Below are 14,190 nucleotides of genomic sequence, written 5' to 3'. Positions count from 1 at the left end.
CTGTTGCTAGGTTACTGAACCCTGAATTACTGAACCTTGAACATAGTATCTGTGTTCTCAAATTGTTATTTATGGTCGATTTTTGGGGAGAGATATGAAATAAATAAAACTAAATAGTTAGACACAGTGTGTCAAAAAGTAATTGTAAGAAAATGTTTATTACAAACCAGGTAAAAGAGATTGATTCCCCCATTCTCCCTATGCAACATAGGAAGAATTACAATGTTTGGCCAGGCGCAGTGGCTCATGCTTATAATCCTAGCACTTTGGGAGGCCCAGGTGGGTGGATCACCTTAGGTCAGGAGTCCAAAACCAGTCTGGCTAACATGATGAAGCCCCATCTCTACTAAAAATACAAAAATTAGCTGGGTGTTGTGGCAGGCACCTGTAATCCCAGCTACTTGGGAGACTGAGGCAGGAGAATCGCTTGAACTCGAGAGGTGGAGGTTGTAGTGAGTCAAGATTGTGCCATTGCACTCCAGCCTGGTCACCAAGCGTAAGACTTAGTCTCCAAAAAAAAAAAAAAAAAAAAAAAGAATGATTGTGTTCATGCATAGGCAGTTGTAAGCCTTTGTGGAGCCGTGGTGTTAGCTCAGCCAGGCCCTAGACTTGTAATAAAAGTCAACTGAAGCCGTTGTGGATGCTGTGGGACAGTCCTGGTGATCTCGGCGTAGGGCTTGCGATATCAGTCTAAGGTTTATCTTTTTCTTTCTTTGCCTTTTTGATCCTTTTCTACTAAAATTTCTCTTCTATTCATATTTTTTTATCATATGGACAAAAGTTTCTATTTAAAAGACCCTTTCTATTTAAAAAGAACCTTTATTCAGGGAATACTCTCTGAAATAACCTTTATTCAGAGAATAATTACTACTTTGTATAATTATACTATCAACATTTGACCTTTTTATACAGCCTCTAATAATCAGAAATTTTCAGCTGCACTTTCGTTAAAAGTTTTTATTTTTTACTGGTTTCCATAGGTCTCTCATCTTAACCATTTTTGTTGTCTAACCAACATGTGAGGTGAGAAATGTTTATTAATCTCCTGCTTTGTGCAAAAAATTGCATAGAATCAAAGACATCAAAACCATGACTTGCCTTAAAAAGTTTATAAATGATTTAGGACACTAAGACAATGCATACAAATTAACTATATAGAACCACAGTGCAGATGTCCCAAGGCTCGGTATATAATTATTTCCTAAATTAGAGGTAAACACTAACTTCAGAGGGAAGAGGACTCCTTGTGGGCTGGGTTGGACTGAGATGGAAAAATAACTGCAGACAATTGCAGACATGTGGCAACATGGATAGGTGAGGCATGGCCCACATAGACACACAGATGACAGTAGAGAAGGGGAGGATCTGAGTGCCTGGAGCAGGGTTTCTTAGCGGTGATAAGACTTGTTCTGGACTCTGAAGGTTGGGTAGAATTTGAATAGCAGACAGAGATTAATGGGGAGGGCTTTCTATTTAAGGGGAAGACTGAGCAGAGGCAGCTAGGGTTAGAATAGGAAAGTACATAGCAGGGTTTGTAGCTAGAGACTAGACTGGCAGCAGCAAGATGCCTATAGAAAGCTAGATGGTGTCAGAAATAGGGATGGAAAGCCATGACTTCCATGAGAAGGAGGTAAAACTTTCTGTTGCAGGCATTCGTTTATTTTTTATTTATTGAGCACATGTTCTGAGCTAAGCCCTGTTAGTAGCTGGTGATATACCACAGGGGACAAGAAACGTGTCTGTGCCTCTCAAGGAGTTTGCATTCCTTACTTATGTACCTAGTAGACAGGTAATTAGGAAGTAAGAATATCATGCAGTATGATGAGGGCTGTGAAGGGGTAATTATGGGGCACACTGGGGCTTTTGGGGAAGAACAGCTTACCTAGACCTTAAGTTATCAAGGCAAAGGTGAAGAAGGAGAGCCTTCTAGGCAGGGTGGTGGCACATGCCACCTGCAGGTGGCAGGTGCAGAAGACAAAGACAGCCCCTGCTCATGATTTTCAAGAGGATTTGTTGAGTCTGCCTGACAGGGCACCTGGCATAGCAAGTGGGACACATAAATGAGACGGTTTTTGCCCTCAAAGCACTTCATATCTATTTAGAGAGAGATGTTTAAGAAATATGAAATAACCGGGCGCGGTGGCTCAAGCCTGTAGTCCCAGCACTTTGGGAGGCCGGGGCGGGTGGATAACGAGGTCAAGAGATCGAGAACATCCTGGTCAACATGGTGAAACACCGTCTCTACTAAAAATACAAAAAATGAGCTGGGCATGGTGGCGCGTGCCTGTAATCCCAGCTACTCAGGAGGCTGAGGCAGGAGAATTGCCTGAACCCAGGAGGCGGAGGTTGCGGTGAGCCGAGATCGTGCCATTGCGCTCCAGCCTGGGTAATAAGAGCGAAACTCCGTCTCAAAAAAAAAAAAATGCTAATTTGTCTTTCTCTTAGAAAATGAATGTGATAATTTATGAGAAGTAAAATTTTTTACTGAGATTTTTAATCATATTCTGATGCATACAAAACTGCCAGTAAGTTCATCCTGATATCCATTGGACATGACTATGTGAGCTTTTTTCTCTCTCAAAAAAGCCAAAGCAAAAATCTAGGCATAGAAAAAGCTGATTAATAATAAGTGAGAGGTTTTGGGGCTTGGTCCAGAAAATGATCTACAAATTTAGATTTTAATTTAGATTCTAAAAATTCTTTTAAATTTTCAGAGAGATCTTGGAATTAGAAAATGCATGTCTTTTATTTTTATAGCCTGTGTCTGGGTTGGTAATGGCAGTGATGTCACAGAGGTGATGGGATATCATCCCAGATCCGGAAAAAATACGCAGCTTGCCAGCTGTACCTTTGTCATAGGCGGGAATGTAACCACCACAGCTGGGCCACCCACTGCAGGGCTCACAGAGACAGACAGCTGGGTCAAGCGCCTCCTTAGAACAGGGTGTGATCAGATCCTCGATTTATCCTATTGCTGCTATATTTTTTTCTGATGAAAGAGTGTTTCATCAAGTCACACCTTTAGTGCTCTATTCAGATAAAAGCTTCAGATTTTCATGTCTCAGACTAGAAGCAGACGCGAAGTGCTGGAGACTGTTAACACCGAGAGGCATTGGCTGATACATGTTGATGCGGCACTGCCGTCTCCTGGTGGTCGGCCTCAGGCATGTTCTTCCTGCCCGTCTTGGCCACTTCGACTGAGCTTTTGTCACTGTGGTCTCTTCCTTAAGTACATTTTGCTGAACAGGTCGGAAAGAACACCATGTTCACTAATGATGCTACTTCAAATGGAGAACATCAGCTGATTTAAAGTAATTGTTTTAGAATAGGCTGCAATTTTTGGTAAAGGTCATTCGTGAGGTCATAATAGCTCTTAACCTGTAACCCTATGTGTTCTTTAATAGCTTTTCAGTGGCTGAAGAAGGGCATCAAGGTGAAGGAGGAGCCGCTTGCCCTCACTTTTATGTTTTGTTATGTCCAACCCCATTTAACATCCCGGAAATGATTGTAGGTACAGTCGAAAGACTCTTCAGTCCAGAGTCACGAGCAAGCTTGTCAAGGGCAGTAGAATGCTGGTACGTGAGAAGGGAGAGGCCGTCACTGAGCTGCCTTTGCTTTCCCCTCCTGGGTTTCTTCTCTCAGTTGCCTGCTTTTTGTTTTCTTTTAGTGGATGATGGCACAGAATGTGTTTTTGGCCAAGTGTTACAAAATCGATGAAGTTCCCAGAAGTCTCATGCATTTCTTGAGAGCAATATGAGAACTGAGATGCCTTTTTCTTAAATGTGGTAGGTTAAAGGAGCATCGATTTGTGCTACCTGAAAACAATATTTATAATTTCAATTTGTTTGAACCTCTAAGGACATCACCCTTAACTAGTTCTTTGTTATGGCAAACTAATCAAAGATTTAAGTTTAAGCAAAAACATACATACAAACAAAACCTTGATTTATTTTCAAATGGGCAAAATTAGAAGTACTGCTAAGTATTTCTAGATTCTATTTGAAAGTGAGGAAACAGACATTAGAGTCTAGCTGTCTTACCCATTTTGGAATCTCTGGCCCCTAGTGGAATGTTGAGCACTAAGCATGGTCCCCAAAAATGATTGTTGAAATAAATAAATAGCACAATTTTCTAGGGCAGATTAGGGCCAATCATACAGGTGCTAACAACTTTCAAAATTCTATTATACTGATATGGTGTTACATATTACTCCTTTTCTGTCTTTTTAGGGAGTATATACTAAACATAATTTAAAATTCTCTGTGATGGCCCAGATGAACATTTTTAAATTTAGTTATTGGTGATGAACTAAAGAAGTCATTGTCTATGCAGGTGACCCAGGACATGGGGCTGAGGAGGTACTCCCTCCCTTAAAAGCCGCCGGATCTCTTTGTGAAAAGGAGTTTCTAAGATCATTCATTCATTCAAGATTCATTGCAGACCTGCTATGAGCCTGACATTGTGCCGGAGGGAATACAAAAAAGAACGATGAGGAGATTGGTCACGGCCTTGGAAACCCGCCTGGTGAAGGAGACAGACACATAAAAGTGTAATAGTTGGAAGATGTGAGCTACATGCTCATTGAGGCTGTGATGAAGCATGAGAGAGCTCCCTGACCTTGGCTTGTCTGTATCTAGCCTTTGCCTTTAGAGCCCTGGGATGTGGCACACAGAGGCTGACCTCCCTACCCCAGCACAGCAGAGACTCCTGGCCTTTCTCAGGGCTGTCTCTGCAGGTGCTACCCAGGGAGCGCGTACTTCTCCCGCTGCAGAACTACCCTCTCCTGCCTTCTGTCTGCGTCCAGTCTGCCTGTTTATGTTTGGTACAATTCCTAAAAACCACCAAGCTGCCAAAAAATTAACCTCTCATCGTTCTTTCCCATCTCTTCTTTCTGGTTTCTTTTGCCCCTGCCTCTCATCTTAGAGTTCATCACCATCCCATTACATAATAATGATGACAGTGATGGTAATGACAATAGCTATCGGATTGATTGCTTACTCTGTGCCAGGTGCAGTTTTTCAATTTGTAGGATTCACATCTTTTCAAAGTATTATACTACATTACTTTATTAAAATGATTGACAATTCCAAAAATATTAAATATATTTGTACTCAAATATCTATAATAAATAAAGTACTCAGAATATGGATAGGCTTTTTTGTTTTTAAAAAACCACAATTCTTGGCCGGCATGGTGGCTCATGCCTATAATCCCAGCACTTTGGGAGCCTGAGACAGGCAGATCACCTGAGGTCAGGAGTTTGAGACCGGCCTGGCCAACATGGTGAAACCTCATTTCCACTAAAAATACAAAAATTAGCCAGGTGTGGTGGCTCACACCTGTCATCCCAGCTACTCAGGAGGCTGAGGCAGGAGAATCGCTTGAACTCAGGAGGCAGAGATACAGTGAGCCGAGATCGCGCCACCACACTCAAGCCTGGGCAACACAGCAAGATGCTATCTTAAAAAAAAAAAAAAAAAAAAAAAAAAAAAAAAAAAAAAAAAAGCTATTCTCAAATTTTTCTCTAATGATTAGCCTAGAAAATTCATGATCTTTCCTGTGTTTGTCATGTTTCTTTTCATCTACCTCAGTAACAAGCTTAGTGCTGAGATACAAGTCTTGCTAACAGTAAACTCAGGGATTGAACTGGATTGAAAATGTGGAATACGCTGGATTTGTGTAGAAGTTGAGGCTTTGCAATTCAATGAAGAAAACACATGTGCCTTTCAGATGTGTGCTTTTTAGATGTGTGCATGGGCCAAGAGATCAGTGGCATTAACTCTTTCTTGACATCTGGCACCATGAAAGTAAACTGCAAGTTTCTGAGAGATTAATCCAGCTACAGTTCTCTGTTGTAGTTCATGGTGCCAGGGAGGATCAGCAGCTCAGACTGATAGGACATCTGTTTCACTCCCCATCAGCAAATGCTTACGGAGGGTCTGCTAAGAGTAGCACATTTTGCTGTATGATCCTACATGCTTTGGTACATGAAATAAAGCTGAGGCAAGCACTAATTTAATTAGCTTGAAATATCTTCTGACTCTCACGAGCGTCTCTGATTCTTTGTTTCCTTGCAATGTCCATAAGGCATTGGGATTCTATTGTACTTTATTACGTTGATGATCAGTTAGCCCTGGCTGGATACTGGTCCTCCAAGGGCAGGAATCCTATCTGTTTCTTACAATATGTTTCAACAATATGTTTCAATGCCTAGGATGTTCTTCTGTGGTCATTCCGGGAGGATCAGACTTAATGCTCTTTGATCAAAATCAAATTGTGCTTTTTAGTAATTCATACTTATTCTACATTCACTTTTGTGTCTTTTTAAAAATCTCTCCTTTCCAAATCTGTTTTCTCTCATTTTCATTCACTTTGTGTTTTTTTAAAAATCTCTCCTTTGCATCTGTTTTCTCTCATTTTCTCTGTCCATTTCTGGTTGTCGGTAGCCCAAGTGTGCTTGGGTTAGGTCAGCCAAGTTGCCTGCCATAGGGGCCCTCTGGGCAAGCTGATTTTACTCGGTGCTCATGCAAAGCCCCACATCTGGCTGGAAGTGTCCTCCACCTGGCATGACAGAGGGCACACAGAATATTACCTTGTACATATAAGTGCTCTTTCAAAGCATTTTCTTATCTACTTAGATTTGAAAAACAGTTCAAAAAAAGAGGGAAAGCAGGTGCTATTAATTTTAAGATACTAACAAGGAAATCACACGGGTTTGTCCTAAGTGACATGGGGAACCAGCAGCACAGCTGTCAAGAAGTTCTAGTCGGGCCGGGCGCGGTGGCTCAAGCCTGTAATCCCAGCACTTTGGGAGGCCGAGGCGGGTGGATCACGAGGTCGAGAGATCGAGACCGTCCTGGTCAACATGGTGAAACCCCGTCTCTACTAAAAATACAAAACATTAGCTGGGCGTGGTGGTGCGTGCCTGTAATCCCAGGTACTCAGGAGGCTGAGGCAGGAGAATTGCCTGAACCTAGGAGGCGGAGGTTGCAGTGAGCCGAGATCGTGCCATTGCACTCCAGCCTGGGTAACAAGAGCGAAACTCCATCTCAAAAAAAAAAGAAAAAAGAAAAAAAGAAATTCTAGTCACAGGTGTCTTTCTGTAAAAGCAGTGGTGCAGAGGTCCCTGTGACACAGGCTAAAGACCTCTGTCAATACCTGTGGTATTCTGGGTCTTAGAAGTGGAAGAAAATGGCTGGGCGTGGTGGCTCATGCCTGAAATCCCAGCACTCTGGGAAGCTGAGATGGGAAGTTCACTTGGGGTTAGGAGTGTTGAGAATCAGACTGGCCAACATGGTGAAATCACATCTCTACTAAAAGTACAAAAATTAGCCAGGCATCGTGACATGCATGTGTAATCCCAGCTACTAGGGAGGCTGAGGCAGGAGAATCACTTGAGTCCTGGAGGCGGAGGTTGCAGTGAACCGAGATCACACCACTGCACTCCAGCCTGGGCAACAGAGCAAGACTCTTTCTCAAAAAAAAAAAAAAAAAAAAAAAAAAAAAAGTGGGGGTGGGGTGGGGGAACAAGAAAGAAAACTCAGTGTCCAGGAATATCTGCCATTGCCCTTGATGACTGAGGAGCAAATCTAGAAGCAGCATAGGTCTTCTGCATGGGTCCACACAGCTGTGGATGTGTGACTTTAACCAGGAGCTGGCATTTTCCTCTCTTGCCTTCTCAGAAGTTGTGTCAACCATGTGTGAACTTATATGAACATACATAAGTAACACAGAGGAGTCTTCTAGCGCAGGAGAAAGGTGTAACACTCTTAAATCCTTAGCTGAAGAACAATTATTGCACTAACTTTTTCTAACCAGCTCCTTAAGAAACACTGTTAAAATTAATTTCATTCATTAAAGGCAAGATAGAGAAGAAGAAAGAGGGGAGCTAAACTTTAATTTCCAGCATATACAGAATTGAAATCAACGTTATTAGACCAAAATATCATTGCTAATCATCTGAAGACCTTCTGGGGCTTCCTGAAAATGTTGAGGTTTCAGACTTGCAAGTATATTTGAGTCAGTACCTAAAACAAAGAGTGTAAATAAATGGAATGTAGGTAAGACATGGCATTTTTGTAAGTGGTCATTTCATCCTTCATGTCACTACTTGGACATATGTTGAGGTAGGTCATAGAGTCTGAGAAAGAGGCTGAGAGACGTGAATCCCAGTTGTGGTCCTGAGGCAGGTGTGTGGCAGCTGGGACCAGAGCTCGGCCTTCCACGGTTTCTCTACTTGTCACCTTTCTCCTTGTCTCCCCACCTTACGGCCTGAATCTAGCAGAAATGTGTCCTGTTGCATAAGGATTTATTGTGGTTGTGTTTCTGAGAAACAACTCTGTAGAATGACTATATGTGGACGTAAGAGTTAACTCTTTGGAGTTAATCACATATTGTCCATTGTCGTGCCATCAGATGAGCGTGAGGCGAGGAATGAATATGTTCTGTGATGCCAGCGTTTGCTGCCTAACAGAAGGTTTGACTTTCCTAGATTATTCTCATGTCAAATGTGACATCTCTTTATGTATTATTTTTAACTTCACAATGAAAAGTGAAGTGTTAACAGTAGCCCAAGGATGCCAAAGCTTCAAGATTAGAAATCACTTTTAAGTTGCCTTTCTTCTTCCCCCCTCGGTGGGCTGCTGTATTAACACTTATTACAGTGAAGCCGAGCAGATGGGCAAACAGACTGATTAGTTATTTATAGATAGATAGATAGATAGATAAGAGATATAGATACGGATTTTTCCTTTATGGAGCTTAGACGTTAGCTTTTTCTTCAATAAAAGAAAGGAGTTTTTAGATGTTGCCTTGTCTCGATTTGCCTTTTTTTTTTTTTTTTTTTTTTGAGATGGAGTTTCGCCCTTGTTACCCAGGCTGGAGTGCAATGGCGCGATCTCGGCTCACCGCAACCTCCGCCTCCTGGGCTCAGGGAATTCTCCTGCCTCAGCCTCCTGAGTAGCTGGGATTACAGGCACGTGCCACCATGCCCAGCTAATTTTTTGCACTTTTAGTAGAGACGGGGTTTCACCATGTTGACCAGGATGGTCTCGATCTCTCGACCTCGTGATCCACCCGCCTCGGCCTCCCAAAGTGCTGGGATTACAGGCTTGAGCCACCGCGCCCGGCGCTCGATTTGCCTTTTTAATCAGAAGAAGAAAGGGGGCACTTTGCTCCTGATCTATTAATAATGTGGCTGTATCCTTTACTTAACTGCTGACTTGATAGCTCTGTGTGCCTGTTGCAGTCACAATTTGGTTTCCCTCCAGTCCTCCAAGCCTCATGTTCTTTTTGGCTTGGAATTTCTTTATGGAATGTATCACTTTTAATTCATATTTTCGAAGTGCCTTTCTTGACAAGGAATTTTTCTAGAATATTTTTGCCTTTTGTATCCAAAATGAAAAAGTGCATGACTAATTAGTTGAAAGTGAAATTACACATGATGTTGTATAAATAGAAATATTTTCCTGTAGCCTTTTTTTAAGGAAAAGATCAAATACCTCTGATTTTTCTCAAAAGCAGATTTTGCTTAAATTCCTTCTCAATTATTTAAAAGTAGTTTTTTTATGAAACCATGATTCTAGTTAAAAAAAAAAATAAGATAATGAAAAGAACCATCATAATCTTTCCTTGTAAAAGGTCAAAGGTATTGCATGTGTGTAATATGTGATATATATTTATACAAAAGTAATGGATCTACTTATGTGGCGAGAGGAACGTCCTCGTGTCGTAACGTGAAGCGTTCTGTAACGGTAATTTCCCTTCTGATCTCTGAAGTGCCTTGAGGTATGGTCTAAGGAGAGGAAGGATAGACATGCATGGTTACACATTTTTACATTTTTTAAAAATTTCAATTGGGTTTACAAATTCATTGATCATTTTATCAAAAGCAGGAAACATGTCCCATAAAGATGGCATTAAATTAGGCTAGCTCATGTTATCATGGATTGCACTTCTCATTATATAAGGCAGGATAATGTAGACATAAAACCATTTGGGAAGGGGTTTATATAAAACCATGGGGCAGTTAATTGGACCTTGTGTTTTTAGAGGTGCCTGATGATCCTATGACATAGATCATTTGAAGAAAAATCATCCTCAGTGGGACTCAGTTTTAGAAGAGTCCATCAAACATCAAAGGGATGCTTCAATTTAATTCTCACACTGTGATCTGTGACTTCAGAAATAACATGCTGGTAATGACAATATGTGACAACCAGAGTCCCAGAGCTGCTACTGGTTGTGGTCTCTGCATGCTTGTTTGCACCATCAGACTTACCTCTAAAGTGCTGTGGTTTCAGAAGGGTAAATGATAGAGCGTGTGGGGTTAGGAGAGAAAAGCTAATCAAAGCTAATGAAAAAATGGAAGCTTAAAAGACTACTGGAGTTAATGTGAAGGATAGTGTAAACCGAAGGGAACCTCTTTTGAGCAGATGATTCTAGCAGTCTTTAAGGATAGGTTTTTGAAGAGGTCTGCTGTGTGTGAGGTCTCAGTTGGATTGAGATTAAGTGAAAGAATTTTCAGCAGAAGCGAAACTTGACATTACATATAAAAGAGACGCGGATCGGGGGTATTTTAATCCTGTTTCTTTAGCTACGGTCAGGTCTCTAACCTGACGTTTCTTGACACTCCATTCCAAAGCTGGGTCAAATGCCTGTGAGCTGAACTCTATTGTCATCCTACATTTAAGCTGCAATAGCTGTACATCATTGCTGCAAAACTGGTCTTCTTAATTATCTCTTTTTCTGATCATTCTTATTCTATAGGGATAGAGAATGAGACCATATCTTGCCTTGTTTGCCACTATTTGCCCAATACCTGCCAAACACATATCTGTCACTTAATATTTTAAAATCAGAATCTGTTGATTAAATGAATGAATAATTGGAGAAGTGTTTATGCGCAGAATCCAAGTGACATAGTAAAAAACTTTGTTCAGTGATCTGTGATTATCTTTATGAATTAGAGATCTTTTGCCCCGCAAATGACTTTATAATTAACACCTTCAAGTGGGTAAATTGCTAAAATATATTCCTGATGAGGTTCTGAAACTTGGTAACATCACTCTTATATTTGAATTACTGCTGTAAAATATATAGCATGTATGTTTCAGAAACAAAATTTACATTTATTTATAATTTGTTAAGAACTCATGTTGAGCTATAGTGCTTTAAAATATGTGTAGCTAAATGGCAACTTCTTGAGTCATCATTTGAATTGAGTGTAAATCATGTCTAATCTGCTTGTTAACCTACCCCCCTCACCCCAATGCTTGAATAACAGAGATGTTCTTTAAAAAAAAAAGAGTCATTCTTCTGTGTTTTATTTTTGTTAGCCTTCTGCAGTGTATTTGATTTCAAATAATATCCACCTTTAAAATTCAAATAAATTTTTCTGATGCAAACACATCTTTTAAAACATGGAAGAAACACCACTACATGCTTTTCCAGAGTAGCAAAGGATAAGTCATGTCTTCGAGTCTTCCCTTTACTTCTTGGATAGCATAAGGGGCTGTCGACAAGAAATTGGAAAAGCAAGAAGACTCTCAAAATGGATGGTTCTTAAGTGGTCTCTTAATTTTCAGTGTACTCTGATTTTGTTAGGATCGCCCCCTCTGTCCTGTTTGTACTTAGTTTATTCTGAAGAGGTGGCAGGGAGGCTTTCTAGGTTCCCCTTCTCACTTCGATCTTTCCCATGTATGTGTAAGTGTGAAGTCCTTTTCCCACACTCCCTTTTTGAACAGTAAGGAATCGTGTCTGGGAGCCCCGCACCTGTGACCTTACATGATGATACTGGGGTTGAGGAAGCAAGGGGGGGATGCTGCCCCTGAGAAGGTGCTGGCTAGGAATCCAAAACAGCAGTCCCAGCAGCAGCAGTAACAACAGCAGCAAGAGCAGAAGCAGCAACAGCATCGGCCACAGCAACAAAAGCAGCAACTCTAGCAGCCTCCGGGTTCGAGAGAGGATTCTTCTCTTCTCCCACCTTTGCAGCTGAAACCCTTGTCCTCTCCCTCTTGTCTGACATTTCAGTGATGTTTCTTCAAAAACTGTGATGGGTTGACAGAATGGACCTCTACAAAACTAATTTAGTATTTTCTCACAGTGTGCACTGACTTGGATCAGAAAGACTACCTATGGTCTACCACATCCTATAGTTTATCTTTATTCAGTTGAATTAAGGTAGCAAGGCCTTCTGCAGGCCTTTCACAAAGCATTAGCAGTCTAGTCCTCTCCCCTACCCCCACCTGACCCCTCTGAAATGAGCACACACAAATAGGCCATGCTCTTCCACATTCCAATGTCTTAGCTCAGGCTGTTCCTTGCAGCTGAATAATGCTACCATCCTTTCAGCCTGGTAAATTTCTACCAAACCTTTGACACCCTACAAAAAATAACTACTTCCCACCTCTGCACAGTCATAATGTAGTCTGCTTTTTTGAATTCTGCATTACCATAGATTCATGTGAAACTTCGGTCAGAGCTCGTATTACACTGCATTGCCTGCAATTTTTTAAATGTCAGCATCTCGTCTCCATAAGGGTCCTGTACTCGATACACCAGTATGAATAGGCCATCCAATAGAAATACTGCGGCTTTAAAGACATTACTGCTAAATAATGGAAGTTTGTGTCTGTGTGTGTGTCTCTGTGTGTGCGTGTGTGTGTGTGTGTGTGTGTGTGTCTCTGTGTGTCTCTATGTGTGTATGTGTCTGTGTGTGTCTGTGTGTCTGTGTGTGTGTGTGTCTGTGTGTGTGTGTGTGTGTGTCTCTGTGTGTCTCTATGTGTGTATGTGTCTGTGTGTGTGTGTGTCTGTGTGTGTGAGTGTGTGCCTCCATCCACAGGCCTGGATTTCATATAGTTTTGAGATGAAGACCTGTTAACATGAAGTTACGTAAAGTATTGGGAGGATATAAGCATTAGCCATCTAGGAGAAAACCTTCCTGGTTTGTAGAACTTTACCAACCAGCTCTGCCACTCCCTGTTAATAATTTAACATAACCAGTGATAGAGAATAGTTTGGAGAATTATATGAGACATGACTAATGTCACAGTCGTCAATATTTTGTATTTGCTTGGCCTAATTCAAGATCATTGCCTTTATATCTATGTTCATTTATTAGATTGATTATGATAATTTGAAAAATTCTCCTTGCTGACATTTTATAGTTTAAATTATTAAATTTCTATATCCAGAGATGTCCTTAGTGCTTTAGCAAGAAGGGCTTAGGAGCTCTAGTCTTCTTGGTAGAGAAAGCTTATAGTTACTGTGCAGTAGCACTATGAGACTTGAGAAACTTCCACTGTTCATGGACGGGGGGCAGTGGGATATGGGCGCTGATGAACATTAAAAGAGGCCTGATGCTTTCTTTGTTCTGCCAGGACTGTAAGGGCCGTATTAAAGTGGGAGGGATGGAAGCAAAGAAATGTGTAGGAGAGATGTTTCAAAGGAAACATTTACAAGGCTGGAATAAGTCATCTGTAGGCCTGGAGTGGATGGGTTAGGATGATAAAAGAATAAAACAAAAATGAGCAAGTTGAGCATAGCAAACATTCAGAATTTGAGCAGTCACCTTGAGTGCGGCAGGGAAAGGTAAAGTCACTTAAATCAACTTGAAGATGATGTCCTTTGCGGTGTACCTGTAAATACTCTTTAAGCCTTTCTGAGAGATCAGTAGAGGCACAAAGTTTACGCTGGAAACTTGACAACTGTGTCATGGCTTTTCTTCATATTTCGACATCTTCTGCCAAATCCTTTAAATGTTCGGCTAACTAAGCAGAAACTGGACAAAAGTAAGCCTAAGACCTTGCCACATCTCCTTCCTTTGTCTGCAAAGCAGTGTCATCTCAGGTAAAATAAAATACTGAATTATTTACAGCCTTAAGCAGGAATGTATAAAGTAGCCTGCGTTTCAGTCTGAGGAGGATGGCTACCTTCTCCTGGCAAAATCTGAGGAGCGGGAAGGACTGGGCTAAAGGGTAGGATGAGGAAGATGAAGAGCTTTTCTTAGCCTCCTGAACTAGGTGGGTCTCGAGAGTGTGCCTTCCTTCCTCGAAGGTGTTTGAGATTTCAGAACATTAGTAAACCTGCAAGTACTTTAAGAGTGTGTGTGGCAAGCAGAAGTGCTCAAGTATGTATTTGAATAAATGTGTATTTTTGGTATCTCCCCAAAAAGTTCACTCCTCGGCCACG

The 14,190-nt window shown here is 41.2% G+C and overlaps 1 protein-coding gene across 1 annotated transcript in view; it reads left to right on the top strand.

Moving 5' to 3' along the window:
• C19H1orf21 (chromosome 19 C1orf21 homolog) overlaps positions 1-14,190 on the top strand; it is a 335,853-nt gene that overhangs the window by 174,717 nt on the left and 146,946 nt on the right. The window lies entirely within an intron of this gene.

Source organism: Saimiri boliviensis, chromosome 19, assembly GCF_048565385.1.
Source record: "Saimiri boliviensis isolate mSaiBol1 chromosome 19, mSaiBol1.pri, whole genome shotgun sequence".
Taxonomy (NCBI): domain Eukaryota; kingdom Metazoa; phylum Chordata; class Mammalia; order Primates; family Cebidae; genus Saimiri; species Saimiri boliviensis.
The sequence above is the reverse complement of the archived record's forward strand: the minus strand, read 5'-3'. Positions and strand labels throughout refer to the sequence as shown.